The 25,536-nt window shown below is 46.2% G+C and overlaps 1 pseudogene across 1 annotated transcript in view; it reads right to left on the reverse strand.

Annotated features, from left to right (window-relative positions):
- The window catches only part of LOC306927630 (ephrin type-A receptor 4-A-like), an 86,623-nt pseudogene that overhangs the window by 11,527 nt on the left and 49,560 nt on the right, over positions 1-25,536 (reverse strand). The window contains exons 9-14 of the transcript XR_013792490.1: positions 24,604-24,717; positions 23,837-24,022; positions 23,267-23,328; positions 22,893-23,102; positions 13,340-13,516; positions 3,022-3,209 (exon numbers count right to left, since the gene is read on the reverse strand). The product of XR_013792490.1 is annotated as an ephrin type-A receptor 4-A-like (transcript). The remainder of the gene's footprint in view (positions 1-3,021; positions 3,210-13,339; positions 13,517-22,892; positions 23,103-23,266; positions 23,329-23,836; positions 24,023-24,603; positions 24,718-25,536) is intronic.

Genomic DNA, 25,536 nt, shown 5'->3' on the forward strand with positions numbered 1-25,536 from the left:
AAAAAAAAGATAACATAAAACGTTGATTTATGGAGAGAAGCTAGGGTTCTAAGCCCGGCAGCAAAGATACGCAGTGTTCACACATGGGGGCAGAATTAATTAACTAATTGTAGCAGGATTTATTTGGCACATTTTCATTGACGGAGCCATCATTGGGGCCTGCTCCCTGGCTATTTAAAATGCCTTTCTTAATTTGTAAACAAATTCTAACATCCTGGGCTCCATAAATCTGCCACTTTCTGCTGTGTCCCTCATCCCTCCACAGAATCTGCTGTGTCCCTTTCTGCTGTGTCCCTTTCTGCTGTGTCCCTCATCCCTCCACAGAATCACTTTCTGCTGTGTCCCTCATCCCTCCACAGAATCTGTGCCCGGATGGCTTTGAGTATGTATTTATGCTCCTATGGTGCTTTAATCAACTCCAGAATGTCATGATAGACTATTATAGAATTAATCTCTTTGGATGATTTCCATCACTTTGGGATGATTTTAAATAAATAAGCAATGTAATCCTGATTTAAGCGGTTGTTTGACCCCGTTCTAAACATTTTACTTTCCACTCCACTTTTGGAGGGCCTCGACCCATTTCAACCTATGCAGGGATATTCCTGACACGGAACCTCTTTTCTGAGCTAACAGGTGAGGTTCCACACAGGTATAGGCCTGATCCAGCAAAGGTTGGAGAACCATCTGGTATAATGTCGTCTCTGTCGGGTGGAAAACCCATATGTGGCGGTGGCTCAGGGGTAGAACGGCCGGATGGAACCGCAAGGTTGCCAGTTCGAACCCGGGCTCCCCCAGAGTTATTGTCGAAGTGTCCTTGAGCAAGACTCTGAACCCCTAATTGCTCCCGATGTGCTGGTTGCTGCCTTGCATGGTTTCCTCCAGCATTGGTGTGTGAATGGGTGAATGTACGTAATGCACAATCTATGTAAAGCGCCTTGGATAAAGGCGCTATATAAATGCACCATTTACGGTATGTCCCAAACTGTTACTTTTCAGGATTCAAATTCTAAACTAGCAAAAGTAGCAGATCTACAAGCTCAAAACGTGTCGCTGTGGATCTGCAACTGTTGATGTTTCTGTGTTAGACATGATCAAGTAGGCCATTAACCGTTTCCGCGCCATTGCCGACGATTAAAGTCAATTGAAGCCTAATTTTGATACTGACGCTTAACGCCATTGGCGACGGCCTACGGCAATTGCGCTTTTATGGCGCGTTCGATTGCTCGAGCCATAATGCTACTCACGTTAGCCGGTTAGCTAGCTGTGTTGTTAGCACATCACTGGATCGCCCATCTTAAATCGTCGTCGCCATAATAATCCATTCTATCCATTTATTTCAATCGCCTGTATCTCCTACATTTGCTACATTTGTCTGTTGGGGTATACTGGTGAGGTCACAGCAGTCTGTTGGGGTATACTGGTGAGGTCACAGCAGTCTGTTGGGGTATACTGGTGAGGTCACAGCAGTCTGTTGGGGTATAGTGGTGAGGTCACAGCAGTCTGTTGGGGTATACTGGTGAGGTCACAGCAGTCTGTTGGGGTATACTGGTGAGGTCACAGCAGTCTGTTGGGGTATACTGGTGAGGTCACAGCAGTCTGTTGGGGTATAGTGGTGAGGTCACAGCAGTCTGTTGGGGTATACTGGTGAGGTCACAGCAGTCTGTTGGGGTATACTGGTGAGGTCACAGCAGTCTGTTGGGGTATACTGGTGAGGTCACAGCAGTCTGTTGGGGTATAGTGGTGAGGTCACAGCAGTCTGTTGGGGTATACTGGTGAGGTCACAGCAGTCATTTTTAATTTAGCTGATTGATACTTTAATTTAATTTGACATCTGTCTCTCTGTTCTTGTCACAGCAGGGGAAACCCCAGACACATGCACTCAACACACTGGGGTCGCTGCGCTATGCGGCCCTAACCCCTAGATTTATAATGTGACATATCGATTTATGGCTGAGATTGTAATCTGTTACAGATGACTGATTATCCTCTTAACCCATTTAGGCCTGACGTCGAAGTAAAAAAAACGTTTGCTCTGAAAGAATATATACCTATTCAAAGATTTGTGCCGCATTTTTACCATTTTTCAAAAATAGCAGATCTACAAGTTCATAGCGCGCCACCGAGTGGCGCGCTATGAGCTAGTAGATCTGCTATTTTTCAATAGCTAAAGTATAACAGAATGCTTGAAACACCAAAAAGGGTTCCCGCCCAAAATGGGTTAAAATTAAAATATAATCTTCCTAAATATATCGTGTTAACATGAGGATCAGTGGAGGCTGTTCATTTTTTGATTTTCAATATTTTTCAAGATTTAAATACTAATATAAACCCACAGACAAACTTCCAACCTGGCACCCGACAGTAATAGGCCTATACAGTTCCCATAAAACAATACAAATCCTTCAGGATGATTAACTCTTACTCCGCTTGCATTTATTGAAAAATTAGGATCTAATTCACTCCAGCATTTTTTTAATTTGAGCTCTTATTTTGAAAATCCACAGTTCAAGTCTACCGGAAGTAGCTTATCCTAGGACGCTCGACGGAACAGAGACAGGCTTTGTTTACATGATCGATCTATGCCGGTGCACTGGAGAGCTCCACATCGCCGGCTCTGTGCCGTCAAAGAAACGCTGTTTTGACCAAAATGTCATCTGGGACAAGGAATAGAAGATACAGGCGATTGAAAGAAACGGATAGAATGGATTATTATGGCGAAGACGATCTAAGATGGACGATCCAGTGCTGTGCTAACAACACAGCTAGCTATCCGGCTAACGTAAGTAGCATTATGGCTCGATCGATCGAATGCACTATAAAAGCGCAATTGCCATTAACCTTCGGCAATGGCGTTAAGCGTCAGTATCAAAATTAGGCTTCAATTGACAATGATCTTCGGCAATGGTGCTATAGGAGTTAAAGACCTCGACTTGGTCTCTGTGTCGGTCATTATTTCTCAACCACTGCCGCGGCGTCATCATGCATTATAACCCTTGCATAGCGGTACGTCTGTCCTACCTGTCGCCTCCGGTCCTGCGCAGCGTCCCAGGGTTGCGGATGAGCTTGTCCAGCATGTTGAGGATCTGGCTGAAGCTGGGCCTCTCGGCCCGGTCTCTCTCCCAGCAGTCCAACATGAGCTGGTGCAGAACCACGGGGCAGTCCATGGGGGCGGGCAGCCGGTAGCCCTCCTCGATCGCCTTGATCACCTAGAGAGAGAGACAGAGAGACAGACAAACAGAGAGCGAGACAGACAGACAGACAGACAGACAGACAGACAGACAGACAGACAGACAGACAGACAGACAGACAGACAGTTAGTTTCTAGTGGTATATGTCCCGTAGGGGCGGCGGTTGCTCAGGGTTAGAGTGGCCGGATTGTAACCACAAGGTTGCCGGTTCTAACCCGGGCTCCCCCAGAGTTAGTGTCAAAGTGTCCTTGAGCAAGACACTGAACCCCTAATTGCTCCCGATGTGCTGGTTGGTGCCTTGCATGGTTTCCGCTGCCATCGGTGTATGAATGTGTGTGTGTGTGTGTGAATGGGTGAATGTAATGCACAATCTATGTAAAGCGCCTTGGATAAAGGCAATATATAAATGCACCACTTGCCATTTATAGTTGTGCTTGTGTGTTCACTGTTATTTCCAATAAATAAATACATAGACGTGCACACACGCACGCACACAGACATCCTCAATACCTCCCCTTTTTTTAAACGGATTTTAAAGATCCATAACAGCCATGTCGCTGATAATCTGGATCAATCTTTATTCCAAGCGTATCAGGCCTCCGCCTACATGAGGCAGATTCTATCAAAGTATGCAGGGACACACAGAGAAACACTCAAACCGGGCGCCGGCAGCCAAACTGTTGCTCTGACTAAGCGAGTGGTTTCTATAGTAATTTCCGCGATGTTGAATTATTAGCATCCTCCTTCACGCTGCTATTTTTCAATTTGATTCCCCTGGCCTGTCAGATGCTTGGCGCACGCTTTAATTCAGCCCCTCCGGAGGGGGGGGAGAGAGAGAGAGAGAGATGAGAGAGAGAGAGAAAGAGAGAGAGAGAGAGCGGCGCAGCTCTGATCCATTGTGTAATTGAATGCAGGTCTGTGCTCCCCGCGCTCCTCTCCTGTCAACCCCTGTGATGGATTCCTGTGGGAATAGGAGACATGGACCCTGGTGTATCTGTACTGTAGGCCTCCTTAACACACTGCAGTGGGAATAGACATGGACCCTGGTGTGCGCCTCCTTAACCCATTTTGGGCAGGAACCCCTTTTGGTGTTAGCATTATGTTATGCTTTAGCTATTGAAAAATAGCAGATCTACAAGCTCATAGCGCGCCACCGAGTGGCGCGCTACGAGCTTGTAGGTCTGTTATTTTTGAAAAATCGTGAAAATGTTTTTAACTCAAATCTTTGCTTCTAGGGGGTTCCTGGAACAACATATTTTCAGATGGGGGTCGGCGGCCAATTACATATATTTTTGGGGGTCCTTGACATGAAACTGTTTGAGAACCACTGCCATAGAAACATGTTTTTTTCTGAAAACTGTCAGGATTTAGAAGACATTTGTAGAATCAGGTCAAAATGGGTTAACACACTGCGGTGGGAATAGACATGGACCCTGGTGTATCTGTAGGCCTCCTTAACACACTGTGGTGGGAATAGACATGGACCCTGGTGTATGTGTACTGTAGGCCTCCTTAACACACTGCAGTGGGAATAGACATGGACCCTGGTGTATCTGTACTGTAGGCCTCCTTAACACACTGCAGTGGGAATAGACATGGACCCTGGTGTGCGCCTCCTTAACCCATTTTGGGCAGGAACCCCTTTTGGTGTTAGCATTATGTTATGCTTTAGCTATTGAAAAATAGCAGATCTACAAGCTCATAGCGCGCCACCGAGTGGCGCGCTACGAGCTTGTAGGTCTGTTATTTTTGAAAAATCGTGAAAATGTTTTTAACTCAAATCTTTGCTTCTAGGGGGTTCCTGGAACAACATATTTTCAGATGGGGGTCGGCGGCCAATTACATATATTTTTGGGGGTCCTTGACATGAAACTGTTTGAGAACCACTGCCATAGAAACATGTTTTTTTCTGAAAACTGTCAGGATTTAGAAGACATTTGTAGAATCAGGTCAAAATGGGTTAACACACTGCGGTGGGAATAGACATGGACCCTGGTGTATCTGTAGGCCTCCTTAACACACTGTGGTGGGAATAGACATGGACCCTGGTGTATCTGTAGGCCTCCTTAACACACTGTGGTGGGAATAGACATGGACCCTGGTGTATGTGTACTGTAGGCCTCCTTAACACACTGCAGTGGGAATAGACATGGACCCTGGTGTATCTGTACTGTAGGCCTCCTTAACACACTGCAGTGGGAATAGACATGGACCCTGGTGTATCTGTAGGCCTCCTTAACACACTGCAGTAGGAATAGTCATGGACCCTGGTGTATCTGTAGGCCTCCTTAACACACTGCAGTGGGAATAGACATGGACCCTGGTGTATCTGTAGGCCTCCTTAACACACTGCAGTAGGAATAGTCATGGACCCTGGTGTATCTGTAGGCCTCCTTAACACACTGTGGTGGGAATAGACATGGACCCTGGTGTATCTGTACTGTAGGCCTCCTTAACACACTGCAGTGGGAATAGACATGGACCCTGGTGTATCTGTAGGCCTCCTTAACACACTGCAGTGGGAATAGACATGGACCCTGGTGTATCTGTACTGTAGGCCTCCTTAACACACTGCAGTGGGAATAGACATGGACCCTGGTGTATCTGTAGGCCTCCTTAACACACTGCAGTAGGAATAGTCATGGACCCTGGTGTATCTGTAGGCCTCCTTAACACACTGCAGTGGGAATAGACATGGACCCTGGTGTATCTGTAGGCCTCCTTAACACACTGTGGTGGGAATAGACATGGACCCTGGTGTATCTGTACTGTAGGCCTCCTTAACACACTGCAGTGGGAATAGACATGGACCCTGGTGTATCTGTACTGTAGGCCTCCTTAACACACTGCAGTGGGAATAGACATGGACCCTGGTGTATCTGTAGGCCTCCTTAACACACTGCAGTAGGAATAGTCATGGACCCTGGTGTATCTGTAGGCCTCCTTAACACACTGTGGTGGGAATAGACATGGACCCTGGTGTATCTGTAGGCCTCCTTAACACACTGTGGTGGGAATAGTCATGGACCCTGGTGTATCTGTAGGCCTCCTTAACACACTGCAGTAGGAATAGACATGGACCCTGGTGTATGTGTACTGTAGGCCTCCTTAACACACTGCAGTAGGAATAGACATGGACCCTGGTGTATCTGTAGGCCTCCTTAACACACTGCAGTGGGAATAGACATGGACCCTGGTGTATGTGTACTGTAGGCCTCCTTAACACACTGCAGTGGGAATAGACATGGACCCTGGTGTATCTGTACTGTAGGCCTCCTTAACACACTGCAGTGGGAATAGACATGGACCCTGGTGTATCTGTAGGCCTCCTTAACACACTGCAGTAGGAATAGACATGGACCCTGGTGTATCTGTACTGTAGGCCTCCTTAACACACTGCAGTGGGAATAGACATGGACCCTGGTGTATCTGTACTGTAGGCCTCCTTAACACGAGGCCTGCCGGGAACATAGGAATTTTAAAACGTAGAATCTTGTGGCCTGCCACAAACGGAAAAGCCGTTTTAACAGCGATGTATTAATTAATGCATGTTTTAATACGATCGTATCGAAATCTACCGTCAGTTAGCTTTGTTATGCTTCTGACACAATGGGCGCGGCCATTTTGAAAATGCGCGCGCATCCACTTACATTGCCGGCTCTGGTTTCAGACGGCTTTATCTCACAGAAGCGACATTGCAGAGGACGCTTTGTCCCAGACAAGCGTTTTCAACGGCCTGTAGCAGGCGCTGTGATACTCGCGGTCAGCTTTTTCCACCGCCGAGCGAGACAACAACAACCGGTCATGATACCACACACAGCAGCTTTTCACAGGAACAATGCGATTACGGATATTTGGATCTTCAAAGTAAGTGTTACGCGCGATAAAACCTTGGCAATACGCAATCGAGGGATTAATGAATGGCGGCAGGCAGACGGTTAACACACTGTGGTGGGAATAGACATGGACCCTGGTGTATCTGTACTGTAGGCCTCCTTAACACACTGTAGTAGGAAAAGGGGTTCCCGCCCAGAATGGGTGTTAACCTTAGAGTATACATGAATAGAGACGGCACCCGGCGGAAACCCTGAGGCGAAATGGACATAGTGGCCGAATTTGGTATTGCAGTTTGGACCCAAATCGTGAACGCGCTGGTCCGTTGACTATCAGTGCGCACGTTCATGATGACCCGTGAACGCTGTTTCATACGTGAAACGATATGGGTCCAATCCATCCCAGAATGCACTCTGTTCCTACCCGGAAGGAGGAGTGAAATCGCCTCATGCGCTTTTGAGCAACTTAATGCAAGTGGATGGGAGGATAAATCCGGTGCCGTCTCTATTCATATATACTCTAAGGTTTTAACACACTCACTGCTAGTCCTTACTAATGTGGCCGGCTGAGTGATGACGAGTAGGGTGGGCGTGTCTCTGGCGGAAACTTGAACTTCACTGTCACCAGAAAGGCAGCTAGAACAAACGCTTCCGCAAACGGCTGCAGCAAACACGCGAGAGAGAGAGAGAGAGAGAGAGAGAGAGAGAGAGAGAGAGAGAGAGAGAGAGAGAGAGAGAGAGAGAGAGAGAGAGAGAGAGAGAGAGAGAGAGATGCAACGAGAGAGAGAGAGTTGCGAGCAGTGTTTCAGTCAGGGCCGGATTAACACCTCTGAGGGCCCCTGGGCACTGAAGAACATTTTGCGGTTTTGGAGCCGTTTTGGGGCAGTTTTATGCCGTTATATTAGGCTATTTCCGGTCGCCTACCCCCCCCAGAGTGACAGCCAATCTAGCGCATTGTTGCTGCTTTACACACAATTGCACTTTTTAGCTGCCCTTCTCACCAACAATAAAACACTAATCTTTTTAGACACCATTTATTTCATTCGGATTAGCAGGGACATTTTCTGTGGAGCTAAAATGTCCCTGGGCACGTGCCCAAAGTGCCCATATGGGGTAGATCCGGCCCTGGTTTCAGTCCTAAAGTGTTTGGGAACGGCAGCCATGCAGTTCCGACGAGGAAAGGAGAGAAACCAGGGGGTTTATCAGCTCACACTGCACAGAGTGACGCAATGAGTTCAGAGTGCCTGCCATGGTAGTTTGTGTGTGGCGTTCTTCGCCCTGAGGGTAGTGCAGTCATTAACTAACTGAGCAACATGCTGTGTGAGAACCCACATCTATGTGTTCATTGACGTGTGCTCAGCTGTAGCGGTTTGTGTCTTTGATGTGATCACGAGTCACGAGTGCATGGTCACTGCTTTACTAAATGAACCTGTAACAAGTCCGAGTAGGTTTTATTGGTAATAGGGAAAGATAATGTTCTTGTGTGATTTAATCTGTCTCCACTTTTATTGTTAACCAATTTTGGGCAAGAACCCCTTTTGGTGTTTCAAAATTCTGTATAAATACTTTAGCTATTGAAAAATAGCAGATCTACAAGCTCATAGCGCGCCACCGAGTGGCGCTCTATGAACTTGTAGGTCTGCTATTTTTGAAAAATCGAAGAACCACTGACATAGAAACATAGCTTTTTCAGAAAACTGAAAAAGAAGACATTTGTAGAATCGAGCTCAGGTCTAAATGGGTTAACCTTGGGATAAATTGCTCGTAATAAAGTCTATATTTTATATTTTCCAATAAAGATTGTATATTTTAATAATAAGTCTGTGGTCCGTCTAGTATGTATCTATAGCAGGGTTCCCCAATAGGCCCGCGGAGCGCCCCCTTGCGGCCCGCGGAAGAATAAAAAAAATAAAAATCTTTTTTTTTTTTTTTTTTTGGGGGGGGGGCCCAGATATAAATGGCATTAAATGGGGGTCAGTATCCTATGCATGTCAAACTGGGCATCCTTTTCAAATGGGGTCCTGCCCTGAAAATGAATTTTCAGGCCTGGTACCCTAGTCAAAATATGGCCCTCGAGGAAAATTAATTGGGGAACCCTGATCTATAGCCTCTGGTTACACTAATACCAAGAAAGTGGAGCATATCACTCCGGTCCTTAAAGGACCACTTCACCACTTTTCAACCTATCTTCATATAATAGGTCCTCACTAATAATCATGACAAAATTGCACAATTTTTTCATGATTATTACACTTTACACTGGTTCCCTGTGTGCGAAATAATGGACTTCAAACTACTGTTGGGTCTATAAAGCCTTGAATGGTAAACTTTAGGGCCAAAATCCATTTCTGATCATGTTCGATATCACAAGCCATCCAGATCTCTCATTTAATCTGAAAGCTCTGCTTTCTGTCCCTGGATTAAAAATAAATAAAACAGCATTTATCAAACGTTTTTATCTATCTGGGAGTTTTATCAAACTCAGGAAGAAAACTGCAGGTCTGCTGCCACGCTAATTTATTTTAACCCATTTTGGGGCGGGAACCCCTTTTGGTGTTAGCACTATGTTATGCTTTAGCTATTGAAAAATAGCAGATCTACAAGCTCATAGCGCGCCACCGAGTGGCGCGCTACGAGCTTGTAGGTCTGCTATTTTTGAAAAATCGAAGAACCACTGACATAGAAACATAGCTTTTTCATAAAACTGTCAGGATGTAGAAGACATTTTTAGAATCTGATCTCAGGTCAGAATGGGTTAAATCAAAGACCTCTGTAACCGTTTAGAATCTGATCTCAGGTCAGAATGGGTTAAAACACAATCAAAGACCTCTGTAACCGTTTTGCCACTGCCTTTGATTGAGTTGCATTTCCTTTTCTTTCTCTTCTGTACTGTAACTGTATCATTTATTTTGTATTTCCTCTTGTGTTCTATGCATCCTAGTGTCATTTCTTATAAGTGTGTTTACTATTGCTTAATGTTCTGTGTGTGACTGTGCCGCTCTCAAAGGGCACCTACGGACGGCTGCAATTCTAAACTGGCCCCGTAAAAACTGAATCCCCCCCACCCACCCCCTTTTCCCCCTCAGCCTATGTTTTTTCCCTTTTTGCACCTATGATTTCCTGTTTTTGGCAATATAACATTTGTATGTCTCAAAGGTCCCATTTACAATGGCAGACAAATCTAGCCTGAATCAGATCTGCGCCACATCAAGATTGAAATCTGATTGGTTTAAAAATGGTCACATGACTCATTTAAACAAATCAGACTCCAATCTGGTTGTGGCACAGATCTGATTCAGGCTGGATTTGGCTGCCAGTGTAAATGGGGCCTAAATGTTTTGATGAATTGAAAATGGTGGGCCCTATTGTAAACAAGTGTAATGCTTTTGTGGTGTCGTCCACTCACAGTTAACAGTTTTTGTATTGAGTTGTGCTTGAAATGTACTGTAATTCTGCAAACTGTTAATTAATAAATACCTCAATCAATCAAATGTCCTTTTCTGACGGGCAGTGACTGACGTGCCTAGTAATTCATTTTCAATGAGAGGCGTCCGTTTATTTTGGACGTGCGGAGAAGTCGAGGGGCAAGAAATTGTGTGGGCGCGGTCCCGTGTGGGCGCGGTCCCGTGGAAATTGTGTGGGCGCGGTCCCGTGGAAATTGTGTGGGCGCGGTCCCGTGGAATTGTGTGGGCGCGGTCCCGTGGAAATTGTGTGGGCGCGGTCCCGTGGAAATTGTGTGGGCGCGGTCCCGTGGAAATTGTGTGGGCGCGGTCCCGTGGAAATTGTGTGGGCGCGGTCCCGTGGAAATTGTGTGGGCGCGGTCCCGTGGAAATTGTGTGGGCGCGGTCCCGTGGAAATGTGTGGGCGTGGTCCCGTGGAAATGTCGCACCCATGCTCGTTTCGTGCACACGCTGACTAGACCTGGATTGTTTTGATTTTTTGATTTTGATTTTTTTAACGCTACGCGAGTCGCAGACCTGTTGATCCAGGCGACAACGTCTGCGTCACACGCTCCCCGTCTGAAAAGGCCTCATAGCCAAGCCCCCCAGTAAGGCTATCCAACGTTGAAGCTGCCACTACCTACTGGCGAAAAGTGGAACTGCAGCACGTTCATGGAGATGGACGGACGTTCAGTGACGTTCAGTGACGCCCGGACCTCAAATTTGAGGTCCGGGCTTAAAGATGGAGCGCCACAATTTTTTTTCACCCTAAAACAAGATCATCAGGTATTATTATAATATAAGGAGGAAGAACTTGTTCCAAAAAGTGTACACTATTTGTTAAAACCATGATTTTATGTGGACACATCCACCAGTTCATTAAGTATGCCTGGTTTGCCTGGTGGGTGGTGATGGGTGGTGATCCACCTGAACTGAAGCCGCACCCACAGCTGTAGTTGTATGATAAAGGGGGAGGAGATAGGGGAGGGGCTGATAATGTGATGTCACTATATTACTGTTTATTTCATTGGCCCGTTTGACTGTCAAGGGTTCAGCCTCCAGGAAGAAACCCTAAACACAAAGTAAATACACATTGCACATACAAATGACTCCAGGGTGTCTAATGAAGTACTGTCACCTCATAAAAACATGAAAAACTGGAAAAATAAAAAAATTGTGGCACTCCATCTTTAACTTCCGCTCGCTCGAGCCATTGAGTTATAATGGTACTTCCGGCAGTCTTCCGGGTGCTTCAAAACGCCACTGAGCAACTTCTATTGAAATGAATAGCTTGGGGGGCGGGGCTGTCGCTCCGGTTCGGTCTCTATCCCGTTATTACTCTATGCTTATAGCCCATTGAATTGCCTTGAAATGTGCTTTATTATAGCCTACACATAAATCTGCCTCGACTTGCCTTACTCTACCATAGAGTGTTTACATCTCTGGGACCCTGCAGTCACCCCTGTCAGCACACTGTGATATGTTCTGTAACCGTGGGAGAGTGATATCCCCCGTTGCAATGTCACTCAACAACAAAACGCTCCCGCCACATGACAACAGCAGCCTCCTCATAGCCAGGGTGGAGAGTGTACAGATGGCCTCGCATCTGGGGGTGATGCATTATTTGGGGTCTTAATGAAGATTTAATTTCGCCTTTGGATTTCGTGTCGTCGGAACTGAATTTTGTGATTTATTAGCGCCACCACCGCCACGACACCACAGAGCCTGGGAGCCAGCTGAATCTACGAGCTCATCTTTAGGTATGTGTGTGAACCTCCGGCTCCAGCCAACCTGGCTGGAAATGGGCCAATCACATTCATTTATCTAATATGGGATGGGGGTGTGTGGGGGGGGGGCTTCATGCAATGACTAACAGGCTCAGTGTGCTGCCAAGTCTACTTTATTAAAAGCGACTTTGGCTTGATTTTCTGTAATGTATCTTGTGGATATTGGTAGCTGCTTTTTGGGGGGGGCTTGTTTCTAAAGCATATAGTTACTTATTTGGGCTTGCTGTCTAAAGTTGTTTATTTTCATGTCAAGGCCTGAGTGTGTGTGTGTGTGTGTGTGTGTGTGTGTGTGTGTGTGTGTGCGTGCGTGTGCGTGTGTGTGTGTGTGTGTGTGCGTGCGTGCGTGCGTGCGTGCGTGCATGCGTGCGTGCGTGCGTGCGCATGCTGCGTCACTTCTTTACGGCTTATTTTCGTAGACACGACTGTTTGTTCCTGCTTGGAACTCGACTGTCAAACCAACCAGTGCTGCTTGTCAAACAGCAATCAGCAATATGCTATACTGCACTGCGCCTTTTCCCAACCTCAATGCTTTCATTGCTGGGTAAAACATTAACACAACAAATGGTGGCATAAGTGGGGTAATTTGGTTGGAGGAGAGGCAGTTGCCACCCTCTACCTTTCAACATGTAATGGAACCTAAAAATGCACGTCTTTTATCCACAATTAAACACATTACATTTAACCCATTTTGGGCGGGAACCCCTTTTAAGCATTATGTTATACTTTAGCTATTGAAAAATAGCAGATCTACTAGCTCATAGCGCGGCACCGAGTGCCACGCTACAAGCTTGTAGGTCTGCTATTTTTTTTTTAATAGTGAAATTGTAGTGCAAACCTTTGAATATATATATTCTTTACGTTTTTAACTCAAATCTTTGCTTCTGGGGGAGGGTCCCTGGAACAACATATTTTCAGATGGGTGGTCGGCGGCCAATTACATATATTGTTGGGGGTCCTTGACATGAAAATGTTTGAGCACCACTGACATAGAAACATGGGTTTTTCAGAAAACTGTCAGGATTTAGAAGGCATTTGTACAATCGTTCCCAGGCCTAAATGGGTTAAAAAGGATTGAAACAGAGACTCACGTCTTGGTTGTTCATGTCCCAGTAGGGTCTCTCCCCGTACGAGACCACCTCCCACATGACGATGCCGTAACTCCACACGTCGCTGGCCGGGCTGAACTTCCTGTAGGCGATGGCCTCCGGAGGGGTCCACCTGATGGGGATCTTACCCCCGGGAGAATGGTACGTCCCGACCGTCTCCTACGGACAGCACCGAACAACAGCGTTGGTTCAGAATGTGAGGAAAAAATGATGGGTGAAATTGGCTTTGGTACGGTACATGCTCCATCATTTGTAGTTTTGAAGAAAGTGGAAGAGCAAGGAAAACAGGATAGAAAATAGTAAAACATCCAAGTTGAGTCAAGAAAAAATAAATATAGATAAATAGGCAGTACAGGCAGTAAAATATTCATAAGAAAGCCAATGGCATGAGGCGGTTACAAAGCAGCATTTAAGATTATCAAAGTAAAAAATATGTCTGTCTGTCTGTCTGTCTGTCTGTCTGTCTGTCTGTCTGTCTGCCTGCCTGCCTGCCTGCCTGCCTGCCTGCCTGCCGACCTGCCAAATGCCATCCAAATGTCATCCTGGCCACAATAACTCAATCCACCGTATCAACATCAATTCACACAGCAAAGCAGTGGAAACTCACATTATAGCGAGTAAGTATTGATTAAATAGGTCGCCTTGCTGGTTTTTATCACGGTACTTTTATTGCATCAGCTGCAGTTCAGGAGGGCACACACAGGACTTAAAACAGGTGCAGCTAGGGTGAAAACTAGTACACGGAGAACAGAGGAGATCCACACACTCCCAAAGTGAAGCGTATTATTAACCACATGGACTCTGGTTCTGGTGTCCATTTCTCTGGGCCAACATTTGGCAAAAGTAGGCAAACATTTGTCCCAAACAGGGGAACATTCTGTAAAAATAAAAAATAAAATAAAAATACAAACATTGTGCGAAAATAGCAGATCTACAAGCTTAAAAAAAATAGAATGATTAGACAAGTGTACACTAGTACAGGGTTTAACCCATTTTGGGTGGGAACCCCTTTTGGTGTTAGCATTATGTTATGCTTTAGATCATAGCGCGCCACCGAGTGGCGCGCTACGAGCTTGTAGGTCTGCTATTTTTGAAAATCGAAGAACGACTGACATAGAAACATAGCTTTTTCAGAAAACGGTCAGGATGTAGAAGACATTTTTAGAATCTGATCTCAGGTCAAAATGGGTTAAGTGTACAAGGTTTTGATCCATGAATAACATTAATTCCCATGCAGAAGAATCTTACATCTGGAATGTAAACCTTCTCACAGCAATAACAGAATGTAGTCTGACACAATATGGTACAATATGTGCTGGTCGTGTATATTGCACGACCAGCACATATTTTTTACCAACTGCCTGTAGTGCTCCTGCATGCCTTAAGTGGACGCATCACAAAGTTATTGCCTACTGTTGGTTATCTTGGAACAAAGCTATACAACAACGTCACAAGCTAGATGACTACAGCCAGGCCAGGCCTGCTGCATGCGGAGTGGGTACACTATGACTACAGCCAGGCCAGGCCTGCTGCATGCGGAGTGGGTACACTATGACTACAGCCAGGCCAGGCCTGCTGCATGCGGAGTGGGTACACTATGACTACAGCCAGGCCAGGCCTGCTGCATGCGGAGCGGGACAGGTACACTATGACTACAGCCAGGCCAGGCCTGCTGCATGCGGAGTGGGTACACTATGACTACAGCCAGGCCAGGCCTGCTGCATGCGGAGCGGAGTGGGTACACTATGACTACAGCCAGGCCAGGCCTGCTGCATGCGGAGCGGGACGGGTACACTATGACTACAGCCAGGCCAGGCCTGCTGCATGCGGAGTGGGATAGGTACACTAAAGCACTCGTCTCTTGTTTTCCAGTCCCGCTGTTTTTACTGCCGCCATTGCAAGAGGACCACAGCATCTTATCTGATGGTGCTTGTTTTTCCTGACTGCTACTGTATGTCAGCTACCGAACAAAACTACTAGTCTACAGTGCGTGCGTGCGTGCGTCACACTGTGACACATGCTACAGTCCTGACTCCTGCCCCATTCCAGCTGCTGAACACTACTAATACTAACAGTGAGTCTGTGACCTAAATGGACATTGGACAGTCAGCATTAGTAGAACAATAACCTGGGATAATAACTTTTCTTATGTGATTTTGCTGCCTTGGCATAAAAATAAATCAGTCCGAAATCAGTAGGAATAGTGACAACAAATGTGTTTGGCAAACATCTGTCTCTTGGTGGCGCTATAAATGACCGATTTGAAAATAAAATTGGGTGCAGATTACTGCACTGCATTACAAAACGGGCCCCTGCAGCAAGCGCCAATCGTAGTCAATACTACGGAATACACGCAGGCACACAAGGACGAAAACATACAGCCTTCGGCCTGGCGGAGACAACAAAACATACAGCCTTCGGCCTGGCGGAGACAACAAAACATACGGCCTTCGGCCTGGCGGAGACAACAAAACATACGGCCTTCGGCCTGGCGGAGACAACAAAACATACAGCCTTCGGCCTGGCGGAGACAACAAAACATACAGCCTTCGGCCTGGCGGAGACAACAAAACATACGGCCTTCGGCCTGGCGGAGACAACAAAACATACGGCCTTCGGCCTGGCGGAGACAACAACGGCAGGACCTCTGTCGTACATGGATGGTACACCGGTGTCAACACTCCCGGGCCTTCAACAGCTCAACGAGGACATTCTGTTGTCAAGCAGCTTCACGTTCATTGAAAACGGTACTTCGTGTTTAAATTTGGGCATTTTTCTGAGGAGGATTAGGGTTAGTCTACTATATGAAGATATATCTTGGTCACTTGTTCTCATGTTTTTGGGTCATAGATTTGTTTTCCTCGAATATGGATGATATAACATGCAATGTAGATGTTATATATATGTTTTTCTTTTAACTGGTAGCCTACTTTCTTTGAGGCCCTACATTGTTCTCTCTGCATTCTATTTATGTAACTATTTACCTTATTTATCGACAAGAAATCATGCTTTCCCACACTCGCAAGTTGCCCTGGATAAGAGCATTTGCAACCCAATTGTGGCTTCATGAAAAAGGCATTCCCATAGAATGGGGCACCACACTGCGACACACTGCAGGTGGATGCTATAGTAGGGGCAACACACCACATAGCAGACACTGCAGGTGGATGCTATAGTAGGGGCAACAACACACCACATAGCAGACACTGCAGAATGCAGGTGGATGCTATAGTAGGGGCAACAACACATCACATACCAGACACTGCAGAATGCAGGTAGATGCTATGGAAGGGCAACAACACATCACATACCAGACACTGCAGAATGCAGATGGATGCTATAGTAGGGGCAACAACACACCACATAGCAGACACTGCAGGTGGATGCTATGGAAGGGGCAACACACCACATAGCAGACACTGCAGGTGGATGCTATAGTAGGGGCAACAACACACCACATAGCAGACACTGCAGGTGGATGCTATAGTAGGGGCATCCACCTGCAGAATGCAAGTGGATGCTATGGAAGGGCAACAACACATCACATACCAGACACTGCAGAATGCAGGTGGATGCTATAGTAGGGGCAACAACACATCACATACCAGACACTGCAGAATGCAGGTAGATGCTATGGAAGGGCAACAACACATCACATACCAGACACTGCAGAATGCAGGTGGATGCTATAGTAGGGGCAACAACACACCACATAGCAGACACTGCAGGTGGATGCTATGGAAGGGGCAACACACCACATAGCAGACACTGCAGGTGGATGCTATGGAAGGGGCAACACACCACATAGCAGACACTGCAGAATGCAGGTGGATGCTATAGTAGGGGCAACAACACACCACATAGCAGACACTGCAGGTGGATGCTATAGTGGGGCAACACACCACATAGCAGACACTGCAGGTGGATGCTATAGTGGGGCAACACACCACATAGCAGACACTGCAGGTGGATGCTATAGTGGGGCAACACACCACATAGCAGACACTGCAGGTGGATGCTATAGTAGGGGCAACAACACACCACATAGCAGACACTGCAGGTGGATGCTATGGAAGGGGCAACAACACACCACATAGCAGACACTGCAGGTGGATGCTATGGAAGGGGCAACAACACACCACATAGCAGACACTGCAGGTGGATGCTATAGTAGGGGCAACAACACACCACATAGCAGACACTGCAGGTGGATGCTATAGAAGGGGCAACAACACACCACATAGCAGACACTGCAGGTGGATGCTATGGAAGGGGCAACAACACACCACATAGCAGACACTGCAGGTGGATGCTATAGAAGGGGCAACAACACACCACATAGCAGACACTGCAGGTGGATGCTATGGAAGGGGCAACAACACACCACATAGCAGACACTGCAGATGGATGCTATAGTAGGGGCAACAACACACCACATAGCAGACACTGCAGGTGGATGCTATGGAAGGGGCAACAACACACCACATAGCAGACACTGCAGGTGGATGCTATAGTAGGGGCAACAACACACCACATAGCAGACACTGCAGGTGGATGCTATAGTAGGGGCAACCACACACCACATAGCAGACACTGCAGGTGGATGCTATAGTAGGGGCAACAACACACCACATAGCAGACACTGCAGGTGGATGCTATGGAAGGGGCAACAACACACCACATAGCAGACACTGCAGGTGGATGCTATAGTAGGGGCAACAACACACCACATAGCAGACACTGCAGGTGGATGCTATGGAAGGGGCAACAACACACCACATAGCAGACACTGCAGGTGGATGCTATAGTAGGGGCAACAACACACCACATAGCAGACACTGCAGGTGGATGCTATAGTAGGGGCAACCACACACCACATAGCAGACACTGCAGGTGGATGCTATGGAAGGGGCAACAACACACCACATAGCAGACACTGCAGAATGCAGATGGATGCTGTGGGCTCTTCCTCCTGGGTAAAACGGTGCAGAAAGCCTGGAGGAAGGTTTCTCTTCCTGTCTACGACCCGATAGATAATACCATGATCATACCTCCTCTAACCCATTTAGACATGAGGACCATTCTACTAAATGTCTTCTAAATCATGACAGTTTTCAGAAAAAAACTGTTTCTGTCAGTCGTTCTCAAACTATTTCATGTCAAGGACCCCTCGAATTATATGTAGGCCCTATTTGGCCGCCGACCCCCCCATCTCAAAATATGTAGTTCCAGGGACACCCCAGAAGCAAATATTTGAGTTAAAAAACGTTCTCTCTGAAGGAATAAAAAATTCAAAGATTTGCGCCACATTTTCACAATTTTTCAAAAACAGCAGACCTTCATAGCCCGGCACCGAGTGCCGCGCTATGATCTTGTAGATCTGCTATTTTTCAATAGCTAAAGTATAACATAATGCACCAATAGGGGTTCCCGCCCAAAATGGGCTAATGCCTCTGGCTGATGTAACCAAACGACCCACTTTATACACTTTCACACTCTCTAAAAGCAGAGGGATTTTAGTGTTCCCCTCCCAGCACCTCCAGACAACGCCTGAGGTCGCTCTCCCATCAACAGACATCTCAGGCCATCATCCTCAGCATGCCCAATTAAATGTAGGGTATGAGAGAATGTATTTTGTTAAGAACGATATTCTCGATAGTAGTCACTGCTGTTTCCTTGTATTGTTTTAATTTTTCACCTTGCCTCCTTTTAACTTCTTCATCGTGTTTTTGATCTTTTTGTTTTTTTTAATCTCGTTTAATATTGTGTTGTTTTTTCCTTTTGTTAATCCTTTTTTATGTAAAGCACTTATTTTGTCTGCATTTGATGTCATGAAAGGTGCTATACAAATACAGATCATTTATTGATACTCTCCCACGCATGCGATCCTCTCTCTCTCTCTCTCTCAAGCACACTCTCAACTGTTTTATAATTTAAGACCTGAGGCTGATTCTATGAATGCTACCTCTAAGTCAGTATAGTTTAGTCACCACTTTCAATATTTTTCAAAAATGTTAAAGGAATGAAAATACACCCACACACTGTGAAGCTCGGTACAAGAGTATTTTCTTTTAATAATGCAACGTTTCGGTAGCCATGGCTTGGCCAGCCTCATAGCGAGGATCCACTGAAGATTCTTCCCCGCATACGAGTCTGGACTCGGGCCCATAGGCAGCATGAAAAGTGGGCGTTAGTAGTTGCCTTGACAGATCCATCTAGCCAATCAGCACAACAAAAAGCTGACGTCACCACAAAGTGCGCTAGTCCGCTCCAGAGCCTGGTCCGCTCCTCATACCACGCTAAAAACAACAAGGTCTGTTATAGTTTCTATATGTCAGAGTCTATATCTGAAATAACTGCTGTTCTTCTCGTTTCTGTGTAAACCTTTAAACGTGTTGCGTTGAGGGCAGCCATTGTTGTTTTGAAAGTACTGCAGCATGAATGTTACGTCACCATATACACAATGAACCAATCAGAGGCTGCTTTTCACTGTTGTACGGACAGCCGTTGAAACGCAGTCACTGATTGGCCGCGCTCATTTTCTGATTTCTCCAGCTTCCGCATACTCTCTGCCTATGGGCCGAAGTCCATACTCATACTCTCTGCCTATGGGCCGAAGTCCAGACTCATATGAAGTCCAGACTCATATGAAGTCCAGACTCATATGAAGCCCAGACTCATATGAAGTCCAGACTCATATGAAGTCCAGACTCATATGAAGTTCAGACTCATATGCAGTCCAGACTCATATGAAGTCCAGACTCATATGAAGTCCAGACTCATATGAAGCCCAGACTCATATGAAGTTCAGACTCATATGAAGTCCATATGAAGTCCAGACTCATATGAAGCCCAGACTCATATGAAGTCCAGACTCATATGAAGCCCAGACTCATATGAAGTCCAGACTCATATGAAGCCCAGACTCATATGAAGCCCAGACTCATATGAAGTCCAGACTCATATGAAGCCCAGACTCATATGAAGCCCAGACTCATATGAAGTCCAGACTCATATGAAGTCCAGACTCATATGAAGTCCAGACTCATATGAAGTCCAGACTCATATGAAGTCCAGACTCATATGAAGTCCAGACTCATATGAAGTTCAGACTCATATGAAGTCCAGACTCATATGAAGTCCAGACTCATATGAAGTCCAGACTCATATGAAGTTCAGACTCATATGAAGTCCAGACTCATATGAAGTCCAGACTCATATGAAGTCCAGACTCATATGAAGTCCAGACTCATATGAAGTCCAGACTCATATGAAGTCCAGACTCATATGAAGCCCAGACTCATATGAAGTCCAGACTCATATGAAGTCCAGACTCATATGAAGTTCAGACTCATATGAAGTCCAGACTCATATGAAGTCCAGACTCATATGAAGTCCAGACTCATATGAAGTCCAGACTCATATGAAGTCCAGACTCATATGAAGCCCAGACTCATATGAAGTCCAGACTCATATGAAGTCAAGACTCATATGAAGCCCAGACTCATATGAAGTCCAGACTCATATGAAGTCCAGACTCATATGAGGGGACGAATCTTCAGTGAATCCTCGCTGTGAGGCTGGCCAAGCCAGGCTAACGTTTCGGTCCCTCCGGACCTTCTTCAGGTATCTAAAAAAATGTTTAAAAAAAAATAGCTCACATCGCGACACTTTGTGCCGCGCTATGAGCTTGCATATCTGCAAATTCTGAAGAGCCAAAGTATACAATGACACACATTTAATGTGTTAAAATAAAACACACTGGGTTTGATTAATCAAAAACGTAATAAATAGAATGATACATAAGCACAATCCACAATGATGTACAAAAAAAAGTACATGTCATTTGTCGAGAGTGAATAACTCATACACACTTTTGCAAACTTGATTTTAAGGGGCTGTTTGATGTGTAGAAAGAGAGATCATTGGACTAGTATAAAAGTGCTCTGAGATAAATGCGTAACCTTTGTTTCACTCCAAATAACCGTGGACTTTCTTCAGCAGAGAGAGAGAGCAGCGATAGTCCTTTTTAAACAGGCACGTCAACGTGAATCAGCGTGCATGACTGACACGGACACGACCTCCCCCCCCCCCCCGCCGCGCTACAGTTCTGTTCCAGCAGCGTGAGACAGACAGACAGACAGACACCATCCCGCTGCCTGGGAGGTCCGCGGAGAAGAAGACACGGAGATGATGTCAAGCAACAAAACAAAAAACGATTTCTTTTATCCCAGTCTTTCTTTCTGGTCTTCTCATTCCATCAGCATCTGGGAGATTCAGTCAAGGGACTAAATTCATTTCGCTCCTAATGCCACCAAAATGTGGAACGCCCTACCAAGACATGCAAATCCCTTGACTCCTTCAGAACCGCCCTCAAAGAGCACCTACGGACGGCTGCAATTAGAAACTGGCCCCCGTAAAATCTGAATCCCCTCCCTCCCCACCCCTTTTTACCCTCACTGTATATGTTTATTTTCTTTTCCCTTTTTACCTCCTTTATGATGATTTCCTGTTTTGACTATATAGTTGTGTATATTCGTACGTCTCTAATTGTTTTGATGAATTCAAAATGGTGGGCCCTATTGTAAACAAGTGTAATGCTTTATGGTGTCGTCCACTCACAGTTAACAGTTTTTGTATTGAGTTGTACTTGAAATGTACTGTAATTCTGCAAACTGTTAATCAATCAATCAAACAATCAATCAATCAATCAATCAATCAAGACCATTTCCGGAGATGCTAGGCATACTTCAACATAAGACTCGGGGTGATGTAATACCATGTGAAGGTTGTAGTATTATGACCAAGTGAAAGTGGGTTGTATTTTGAAGTCTGCCTACTGGAAGTCAATACAGTTTTTCTCTCTAAATGACAGATGGGCAACAGCTTTCATGAGCATTACGTAATGTGTTATTATTTCCCTTTTAGTTTTTTAGGAAGGGAAACATTTTCTCCATCCTTTATTATACTGTATACTGTTTATATTTGTATGACTCTCTCCTGGACTGAAATGAAAAACAGTACACCCTCTCTGAGACTATTCTTTTTTAACCCATTTTGACCTGGGAACGATTCTACAAATGTCTTCTAAATCCTGACAGTTTTCTGAAAAAAACCTATGTTTCTCAGTGGTGCTCAACCTTTTTCATGTCGAGGACCCCCAGAATTATCTGAATTTGGACCCCCATCTGAAAATATGTTGTTCCAGAGAACCCCCAGAAGCAAAGAATATATTCAAAGATTTGTGCCGCATGTTCACGATTTAAAAAAAATAGCAGACCTACAAGATCATAGCGCGGCACTCGGTGCCGTGCTATGAGCTTGTATGAGCTTGCTATGAGCTTGGGGTCCTCCAGTAGGACCCCTCCCATACACATCAAATGGACCCGAATGCACTTCTTTCTGGCCTTCCCAATGAGTCCACTATGAACAGAATAGAGCCATCAACACAGACAGCGCTTGTGAAAAACACACCCTTTCGTTGCATTTTTTGTTTGCTAGTTTTCACAGTCGTTTAGTTTTGCGTTCTTCTTACCCGCGTGGTGTAGGCCGCCTCGGGGTCGTCGTCCAGCACTCGGCTCAGGCCGAAGTCGGACACCTTGCAGACCAGGTTGGAGTTGACCAGCGTGTTCCTGGCCGCCAGGTCTCTGTGCACGAAGCTCATGTCTGACAGGTACTTCATGCCCGAGGCCACCCCGCGCAGCATGCCCACCAGCTGGATCACAGTGAACTGACCGTCATGTTTCTGAGAGAGAGACAGAGAGACAGAGAGAGCAGACAGCGGAACGTGAGAAGAAAGACAGTGGTGAATCCACCAACCACATGCAGCATGGCCACGACGGACAAGGTTAAAAATAGACTTCACCCTGTATCCGTATATCTGTAGCTGAAAGTGAGTTTTGCACTTACTCTCAGGAAGGCATCCAGCGATCCATTCTCCATGTACTCTGTGATGATCATCACCGGTTTACCTGAAGAGATACACAGCAGTATTTATAGTGTTCGCTATGTTTCATACATGAACGCTATGTTTCATACGTGAACGCTATGTTTCATACGTGAACGCTATGTTTCATACATGAACGCTATGTTTCATACATGAACGCTATGTTTCATACATGAACGCTATGTTTCATACATGAACGCTATGTTTCATACATGAACGCTATGTTTCATACATGAACGCTATGTTTCATACATGAACGCTATGTTTCATACATGAACGCGCACAATGCTATGAACGACCCAGCGCATTCACGTATGGCCCACAACCAATCCCAGAATGCACTCTGTTCCAAACCGGAAGAACGCCTCATGCGCTGGGTGAGCAATTCAATGCAAGTGGATGAGAGGAGAAATCCGGTGATGTCTCTCTAATACAGGCGGTACAGCGCAATCTCTAATTGAATTCATATAAAACATTAAAAGACGGAGATCTCCGCTCATGGCAGTGCATGAGTCAATGAGCACACAGCTTACATCTGGTGACCACGCCCTCCAGCCGGATGATGTTTGGATGGTCAAACTGTCCCATGATTGACGCCTCCGACAGGAAGTCCCGCCTCTGCTTGTCAGAGTATCCCGCCTTCAGACTCTTGATGGCCACGTAGATCTCCCTCTTCCCCTGGAGACGCAGCCGCCCACTGCACACCTCGCCGAACTCGCCTACGGTGCACGCACGCACGCACGCACGCACGCACGCACGCACGCACGCACGCACGCACGCACGCACGCACGCACGCACGCAGACACACACACACACACACACACACACACACACACACACACACACATTTAACCACGTTAACCAATAGTTTAGCTATTGAAAAATAGCAGATCCACAAGCTCATAGCGCGGCACTGCGTGTTGCACTATGAGCTTGTAGATCTGCTATTTTGGAAAAATTGGGAAAAGCGTGATGCAAATCTTTGAATAGATATTGTTTCACAGCAGACTTTTTTTAACTCAATCTTTGCTTCTGGGGGGGGGGGGGGGGGGGGCTGGAACTACATAGTCCGGAGGCCAAGTACATATCATTTTTGGGTCCTTGACATGGAATAGTTTGAGCACCACTGAATTATGGAAACATAGGTTTTTCAGATTTGGAAGACATTTGGTCTCAGGTCTAAATAAAATGGGTTATGTGTGTTCATGCATGTGTCACACGCGCGCGTGCGTGTGTGTGTGTGTGTGTGTGTGTGTGTGTGTGTGTGTGTGTGTGTGTGCGGTTCTTTGAGGACCCTCACCCATGCCGATGACCCTCTCGATGTGAATGCCGCTGACGTCGATCTCCTTGGCGAACTCGTGGATGGCCTGGTCAGGGTCTTCATAGGTGAACGGATCCACGTAGATCTTAACCCCTGACATGAGCACGCACGCAGGCACGCAGGAACGCACACACACACACACACACACACACACACACACACACACACACACACACACACACACACACACACACACACACACACACACACACACACACACACACACACACACACACACACACACACACACACACACACGGTTTAACCACGTGACCACTTTTAACACTATACATATTCCAATGTACTGTACTGTACTGTACTGTACTGTACTGTACTGTACTGTACTGTACTGTACTGTACTGTACTGTACTGTACTGTACTGTACTGTACGCTGCTTGTCTCTGGTCCCCAATTGGAAGAAGCCGGCCTCCGAAGGGTGGTCTGTCTGTGTGTGCAGGTGTTCATTATGTGTTCGGCAGACTGCTCAGGCTCGCAGCACGCTCTCGCGTGCTGCACTGCCTGCCAATTAAGTCCCACTGATTTGTTTTAGCAGCCGACACCAGTGCGCAGGGCAGGCGGTTCAGTAGGGTCCAATGGCGGCGTGGTAGGTCTCCCCCCCCACCCCCCCCCCCCCCCCGCCCCCCCTGTCAGTATGCATGTCACACATGTCTCCTCGCTGCTCAGTCCAGGACTTTTAACACACATCTGTCCAGCAAACATCATAAAACTGAGCAAAAGCACGCACAGATGAGTGTGTGTGTGTGTGTGTGTGTGTGTGTGTGTGTGTGTGTGTGTGTGTGTGTGTGTGTGTGTGTGTGCACTGCCTGCCAAAAACGTTCCCTCTTGTATGTGTGTGTGCTTGGCAGGCGTGTGGTCCAATCCACAGTTGTTGTTCATTGTCTTCCATTAAGG

This window comes from Electrona antarctica (assembly GCF_951216825.1).
Source record: "Electrona antarctica genome assembly, chromosome: 1".
NCBI lineage: Eukaryota > Metazoa > Chordata > Actinopteri > Myctophiformes > Myctophidae > Electrona > Electrona antarctica.